Here is an 8983-nt window from a genome sequence, read left to right as displayed (position 1 = left end):
AGACCAAAGTAGGACATGCTCTACTTTGGATCGGAAAGGAGCAACGGACTGTCAAAAAAACTGTAGTGTGCATGGCCACATTGAAATAAATGGGTTCAGGGTGCTATCAGTGACAAAAACGGATGGCACCCTGAAGGAAAAAACTGAAGTGTGCATGAGGCCTAAATGTTTTGAGACTGTTCCATGGTTTTCAGAATAGCTCTGACTTGTCAATTAATGAATGCAGCTAAGGATGACATCTCATCATTTTTATAGTGCTGAAGAACGAATTTTAGGAATTTGAGAAACAATAGGGCATATGAAGGGTTGTTTAGATAAATTCAGGTCTTGGGTTTAGCAACTTTCACACGGCAGTATTGTAGTAAGTATTTTGCTTCAGTATTTGTAAGCCAAAAACCAGGAGTTGGTCTAAAACGTGGAAAAGGTAAACATCCCTCCATTATTGCTTTTTTGTTTCTTTTCCACTCCTGGTTTTTGGCTACAAATACTGAAGCAAAATACTTTCGTGTGAAGTGGCCTTTAACTAAACCCATCATGTATTCCCCTTTGAAAAGCTTCTGTTTCCAGCACAGTGAGCTTTAATTTGTTGAATAGTTGTATTTTTCTATATGATAGCTTAGAAAACAGGGCTAACAATCCTCAAAATCCTAAAAAACATTCCTCATAGCAACCAAGACAATTTTTTTATTTTTATTACTATAACTTAACCACATCTGTTTTGTAGTTAAAGGGGTATTCTCATCTCAGACATTTATACAATATCAAGAGGATATGCCATAAATGTCTGATAAATATGGGTCCCACCTCTAGGACCCACTCCTATCACTGAAATGGAAATTCCCCCCACCCCTGTTCCGCCTAGCCACCGCCTCCAGGCGGAGAATAAGTGCAGAGGTGGTTGGGAATTCGGAAACAGCCCAGTTGTTGTGCTATGCTTTTTCTGTAACTCCCATTCACTAGCCACCTCTGCACAGATCCTTAGCCTGGATGCTGCGGCCAGCGCTATAAATGTGTAAGATGGGATACCTCTTTAACCTATATACAGGTTATGTTTTTTCTTGTTTTATCTTCTTTTTCTTCTATAATGCCCATATTTTATTATATGAAATTATAGGGAAGCATGTAGCATTTCACTAACATACAGTTTTAGTGTTATTTCCAGACCTTACAATAAATTGGTCCACTTTTTGCATGAATATGTGACCTTACTGTCCTGAAATCTCACAGTCTCTTCCTTCTCAGTAAACCATTAGATGTATCACTTGCCCATCATTTATGTTAGTTTTTTATCCTTCTCTTTCAGGAGTATTGTAACCCTGGCTCTATTCACTCCTGTAATTGTTAATATTAGACTCTTTTCAGTTTCAAGGTATTCTCATGTTCTTTTCTCCCATTCTTTTTGGTCAGGAGTTCAATAGCTTTGCAGAATTTTTAGATCTAACATATCCTACTGGAGTGAAATCCTGGTGAATAACTCCATCTGCATTTTACTTTTTAATGCACAAACCCTTGCTTACCTATGTTTATTTGAAGAGACCTTGTTCTAATATACTGTTTTGTGGTTTGTTGACTGATGTAAGGGTACATTCACACAGAGTGGTAATGGAGCAGAAGAGAGCTGCACCATAACCACATTGCAGAGAATTTCATGCAAATATAGTTTTACCGCAGATTGCCTTCCCTGGCAAAACTGCATGTAAATATGTGGGGTTTTCACCATGACTTTACTGCGATTGTGGATGAAACCTCAACTATTGATATTCATTTCAGATTGTTCCCCCTGGTGATCCCATCTGCAGGCACATTATACAAGGAACACAGCAAATTTTTTCATTTCAGTTTATGATTTATGTAAATGTACCATGATCACTGCTTTAATGGTGAAAAGTAGAAAAAAAAAATACATAATACAGACCATAAAATTGAGCAGTAGCCTATAAGAAATTCGATAAATATTATTTGATTGTAAATGGTTTATCTAAAATGATATGGTGTTAGACATCTTTAGTAGAATTTTTACAGTTTGAAAATGCAGCATGCTTCTCTTTATTTGTTCACTACCATTGAGTATTTTATACACTAGTGGAGCTGTTTGTGTGTTACATTTTCTCCTTCAATGGTAACTTTTTGGGGCAATAAATACTAATGATGTCCATTAAAATCTGGGGGTTTTCAAAATAATTTCCACAGACTCTGAAAGATACAAATATGCATTGTTTTGCAAGGTAACATTCTCTTTAATGTATCTTCTCTTAATAGTAGAGCACATATAGTACAGTAAGTCCACTCATGTACTTCTATCTTTTGTAATCATTCTGTATTAATAAACCTTTTATATGGGTCATTTAGGGTACTTTGAGACCTAAAGGAAAATACCGTAATAGCTTTAACTATTTTGAGTTAAGAAAAAAACGATTCTTCCTATAGGATTTAATCTTTGGTTATGGTAATATTACTAGTGGACATAAATATGTGCCACCACTTTTTTACTGTTGTTTGCTATATACCTACCTTGGCTTCTTGTATAGAGCAGCTTCTGCAGCCTACATTCAATTAGATTGTTCATTTGGCGTGCAAATTTGAACTGATAACATGGGATGATAACACAATAAGCGCTGTAAAAAAATGTAAATAAAAACGCCAGAATTGCTTTCCTTTGGTTACCTTAGCTCCTCCAAAAAATGGAATAGAGTGATCAAAAAGTCACATGAACCCTAAAATAGTACCAATAAAGACTACTGCTCACTGTTGTGATAAAAAGAAGCCCTAACACCGCTACATCGACCAAAATATAAAAAGTTATGGCTCTCAGGATATTTTGGCTCTCAGGATATGGTCACACAAAACTATGTTTTTTAACAAATCATTTTGTCTTGTTAAGGTGGTAAAACGTAAAAAAAAATATAAAAATGTTATATTACCGTATTGACCCACAGAAAAAAATGACCATGTAGTTTTTACCGCATGATGACGGACCTAAAAACGAAACCCAAAAAAGTTTCTATAGAAAATAGAGTACGGAAATCGGATAATAAGGAGTCCACAAAAGAGTTAGGCCCGGGTTCACACAGAGTTTTTTGCAGGCGGAAAATCTGCCTCAAAATTCCGTTTGGAAGTTTGAGGCAGATTTTCCTCTGCCTTCACGCCGAATTTCGCTGCGTTTTTTGCGGCATTTTCGCCCGCGGCCATTGAGCGCCACGGGCATAAAACACGGCAAAATACGCTTTTTCTGCCTCCCATTGGGAGGTCAAAATCGTAATCGCGTGAAGATAGGGCATGTCCCTTATTTCTTCCGCGAGCCGGTTTTACCGCTCGCAGGAGAAAACTGCCCCCGCCTCCCATTGAAATCCCAATGGGAGGCATTTTCGGATGTTTTTTGGCAAGTTTTGCGGAACGGTTTCCGCGTCAAAAAACTCTGTGTGAACATACCCGTAGAGAGATAGCTGATGAGAGAAGACCAAGTGTTTTCCAGGATAGTTTTTCCCAGTAATAGGGTTATAGCAACATGTATTAAATTAGAGGGAAAGATCCCAGTAGAAAAAGAGAGCTTAAAGGGGTTTTCCCACAACAGACGTTTATGACATATCCACAGGATATGTCATAAATGTCAGATAGATGCGGGTCCCACCGCTGGGACCTCCACCTATCTCTAAAATGGGCCCCCTAAACCCCGTTCTAACTTTGTCTACTATCGCTGACTCCTGGCCACTTCCTGACTTTATGGTTGGGAATTATGAAAACAGTGTACCTTGCTAAGCTACGCTGTTTCCGTAACTCCCATAGTAGTGAATAGCAGTTACGGAAGTAGCGTAGCATGCGAGCATGTAACCATTCAGTTATATGGGGCTTACGAAAACAGTGTAGCTCATGCAAAAGGTATCACCAGTTGAAAACACAGTCAGGAATGGAAGCTGTATACTACATGATCATACTGTGTTGCTGGGCTGGGAAGAGGATGTTATGACCACGGTCGCTGACCGCCGGCATATCCCACCTACCGGCAGCCGCGACCACAGGCCTCTGGATAATGGCCGGCATCTCTTCCCACAGAGACGCCGGCACACACTGCTCTTTTGTTCTGTTGTTGCCTGTAGGGTGTACACGCACCAGGAAATGCATCCCAAGCCAATCCCAGCATACCAGGGACTTTAAAACGATCCCTGCCCACTTCCACTTTGCCTGAGAAATGTTGTGTTTTCCCAGTGTTTGTTTGACACTAAGCAACAATTATTGCATTGATATATGACAAATGTCCGTTCACTTGATTGATTGATAGTATCACTGCCTATATGAACGATTAAAATTCGATTTTTATTATAGAAAACCTTACTAAAATTGGGCTAAATAGCCAAAAGTACTAAGAAGGCGTAAGCACGGTACACCAGACAGATTGAGGAGCGATTGAAGATACTGTTGTTAGCACCATATGCTGCCAAGCAACAATTCCCCGTCTGTATTATGATATAACACCTGGTCAATCCGTGCCACTAACACGTGTCCCTACGCGTTTCCGCACCGCTAGTATTCACGGTGCTTCAGCAGGGGTCACACTGATGCGATTACAACACATCTATATTTGATTAAGTTATGTGGCCGGGAGACACCTATTGCGTGTCTCAAATCATTCACCCGGCTCGTGTGTACGACACTAGTCAGCTGTTCGAACACGAGCCGAGTGAGATGCCGGACATATGTAGTACTGGCCCCTCCCTCCCTGGAGCGACGCGGCGGCCGGGCAGCCAATCCATGCGAGGCCGCGCACATGACGCGGCCTGGACAGGGCCGGCCCCCGGGCGCTCGCTGTCACTGCAGGGGGGAGGAACAAGAGCGTCCCTAGTAACCAGGGATCACCAGGCGGCCGTAACCCACTGGCCTGGGATATGCAGCTAGGAAGAGTATCCAAACAGGAACATAGCGATCCTAAGCCCACACAGTGGCATATTCGATCGCTGTGTGTGTCGTCCTGCAATGGGAGACACAGCAATCCCGAAATGAAGTTGATAATGTGCACTCGATCGCCGTATTTATTTACAGAAGGAAAGGGGTAGTATTGCCATTCACTACACATTAGAGGGACTGCTCAAAACCTCCTTAGCAACACAAGTCACCACATAGGGATTCGTATGTTGAACTGACAATAGAGCAATTGATGCAAAGCAGGGAATATTGGCAAGGTGTAACAATATGATTCACCCAGGCCCCAGGTGACATACAACCAATTCAGAGGAAACAATTGAACAATATCTGTTCGTTGAGACCCGCCGGTTTCATGGTATGCATGCGGAAAATCCATTGGGCCTCTTTTTGCAGAATCCTTTTGTCCCAATTGCCCCCCCTGGCAGATGGCCTAATATGCTCAATCCCCTGGAATTTGATAACGTGGGCATCAGTGTCCATATTGCGGCGAATGTCGCCTATATGATCCCTTATTCGTCTCCTAAATTCTCTGATTGTCTTGCCGACATATTGCAGTCCGCATACACAGGAGATCAGGTATACGATACCCTTGGTTTTGCAATTAATGAAGGATCTGTTTTCATATGTCCGACCAGTCGTTTGGCTATTGAAATTCTTGCTACAAGATATAGATTTGCAAGCTCTGCAGGACCCACATCTAAATGTACAAGGTCACCTACATCTGGGTCTGTCCTGGGGGATCCTCAGGACAGATCCAGATGTAGGTGACCTTGTAGGCAACAGACCATCAGTCACCTATAGGAGGGGTAGGAATATTAGGGATCGTGTAGTCCATAGTCATATGTTGTCCATTCGTCCTAAAACATGGCTTACACACAACATCAAGGGTACATTTAGATGTGGGTCCTGCAGAGCTTGCGAATCTATATCTTGTAGCAAGAATTTCAATAGCCACACGACTGGTCGGACATATGAAAACAGATCCTTCATTAATTGCAAAACCAAGGGTATCGTATACCTGATCTCCTGTGTATGCGGACTGCAATATGTCGGCAAGACAATCAGAGTATTTAGGAGACGAATAAGGGATCATATAGGCGACATTCGCCGCAATATGGACACTTCGGTGGCCCGACACGTTTGGGAAAAACATGGCGGTGATGCCCACGTTATCAAATTCCAGGGGATTGAGCATATTAGGCCATCTGCCAGGGGGGGCAATTGGGACAAAAGGATTCTGCAAAAAGAGGCCCAATGGATTTTCAGCATGCATACCATGAAACCGGCGGGTCTCAACGAACAGATATCGTTCAATTGTTTCCTCTGAATTGGTCGTATGTCACCTGGGGCCTGGGTGAATCATATTGTTACACCTTGCCAATATTCCCTGCTTTGCATCAATTGCTCTATTGTCAGTTCAACATACGAATCCCTATGTGGTGACTTGTGTTGCTAAGGAGGTTTTGAGCGGTCCATCTAATGTGTAGTGAATGGCAATACAACCCCTTTCCTTCTGTAAATAAATACGGCGATCGAGTGCACATTATCAACTTCATTTCGGGATTGCTGTGTCTCCCATTGCAGGACGACACACACAGCGATCGAATATGCCACTGTGTGGGCTGAGGATCGCTATGTTACTGTTTGGATACTCTTCCTAGCTGCATATCCCAGGCCAGTGGGTTACGGCCGCCTGGTGATCCCTGGTTACTAGGGACGCTCTTGTTCCTCCCCCCTGCAGTGACAGCGAGCGCCCGGGGGCCGGCCCTGTCCAGGCCGCGTCATGTGCACGCTCTCGCATGGATTGGCTGCCCGGCCGCCGAGTCGCTCCAGGGAGGGAGGGGCTAGTACTACATATGTCCGGCATCTCACTCGGCTCGTGTTCGACCAGCTGACTAGTGTCGTACACGAGCCGGGTGAATGATTTGAGACACGCAATAGGTGTCTCCCGGCCACATAACATAATCCAATATAGATGTGTTGTAATCGCATCAGTGTGACCCCTGATGAAGCACCGTGAATACTAGCGGTGCGGAAATGCGTAGGGACACGTGTTAGTGGCACGGATTGACCAGGTGTTATATCATAATACAGACAGGGGGAATTGTTGCTTGGCAGCATATGGTGCTAACAACAGTATCTTCAATCGCTCCTCCATCTGTCTGGTGTACCGTGCTTACGCCTTCTTAGTACTTTTGGCTATTTAGCCCAATTTTAGTAAGGTTTTCTATAATAAAAATCGAATTTTAATCGTTCATATAGGCAGTGATACTTCCCAGTGTTTGTCATGCAAATTATTCCTTCTGTGTTCAAGTCAAGTGTCTGAGACAACTTCACCATCCTTGCCAAGTCCATTATCCGAGATGACTTCTGGTTCAAGTCCATTGTCTCAGACGACTTCACCATCTGTGTCCGGCGTCCTTGTCAAGTCCATTGTCCGAAACGACTTCTGCGTTCAAGTCCATTGACCAAGATGACATCTGTGTTCAAGTCGAGTATGCGAGACAAGTTCCGATAGTCCTGCACAAGCCAATCCGCCACCAGCCTGCTTTGATTATCCGGCAAAAGCCAGTAACCCAGGTACTTTCTCCCTAGTGACTGTCATTGACATTTTGTTTGATCAGTTGCTACCCCATAACCGTGACAGTTTGCTCAGGCCATGGACCCCACTGGTCAATCCAAGATGGTCTAAGTAATGCAAGCAGATATGTGTGATCTCCAAGCACGCCAGGATCAGCTTCTGCTAGCGGTCAATGCTATTGCCACATGTTTAGATCTTGCTTCTGTTGCTGTCCCACCTACTCCACTGCCTCCATTACTCCACTTAGTTCTGGGCCATGAATTTCGTTGCCACTTGCACCTCGTTAGAATGGAGATGCAACAACCCGTAGGGGCTTTCTCAACGAGTGCAAGATCCACTTCAAGTTGATCTTACCAAGGTAGCCTTTATTGTCTCCCTCCTCTCTGGCAAAGTTCTGGCATTGGTGAACCATATCTGGTAATGTGATGGGCCGGAATCTTCTAAACGAAAACTATTCCTGGAAAATTTTCGCACTTTGTTTGTGGAACCGGGCCGAACATCTTCTCCAGCTGCTTCACTTCTAACTCTCTGCCAAGGTAAGTCGACGGTAGGAGAGTACGCTAACCAGTTCCATACTTTGGCAGCAGAGCTTGCCTGGAATAATGAGGCTTTGGTGGCAACCTTCTGGCAAGTATTGGCTCCTCAAATCAAAGATGAGCTGGTGGCCCAAGATCTTCCATCTTCCTTGGATGCCCTAATTCTACACGGATCGACATGAGGTTCCAAGAACGCGTCCAGGAATTTCGTAGGGAAAAAGGTCCTGCAGACTGGCGCCTAGTTTCCAGAGACCTCTACTACATCCTTCGGTTGTTGTCCCTGAAGAGCAGATGCAGGTGGACAAAATCAGGCTGTCTGACGATGAGCGGCAGCACAGAAGTTCAACAGGATTATAGATAACCGAAAATATTTCACTGAACACTATATAATAAACACCAGTAATCAATATTTCAAAAAATTACAAAATACTTTATTCAAACACAAAAAGTTGTACAGACAATTAAAAGAATTAAACCCATAAAAACACAATGTACATTAAAAAATGCACAAGAAACAGGACAGTGTGTTTAGTATAAGGCAGGGAAAAGATTGTGGTAATATCAAACATATACAAATTAATGGATATCATATGTTTCCAATCATGTATATAATCGTATTACCCATTACATCAAATGACCATAGCAAGATCAAAACACATCAATATAAATATGATAAAGACCATATAGAGACAAGAGTCTCACTCATCACATGCCATAATGACTCCCTACACACTATCCAGCAACCCAATGCACGTTTTGCACCTGGCTTCGTCAGCGGATACTGGATTAATGTCTGGAAGAGGTTTAAATACCAGAGAGTCAGCTGAATCCTTTAGTGCTATTTTTGGCGGCAGGGCGGTACCCCATTGACGACGGTCCCGGTGTCCGGAAGTCAGTTCTGCACAGAAGCGCAATACCAAGTCCTATGATCCTACAGGAGCAACGTCAC

This window comes from Rhinoderma darwinii, chromosome 1 (assembly GCF_050947455.1).
Source record: "Rhinoderma darwinii isolate aRhiDar2 chromosome 1, aRhiDar2.hap1, whole genome shotgun sequence".
NCBI classification, from domain to species: Eukaryota; Metazoa; Chordata; class Amphibia; order Anura; family Rhinodermatidae; genus Rhinoderma; species Rhinoderma darwinii.
This window is presented reverse-complemented; position numbering follows the sequence as displayed.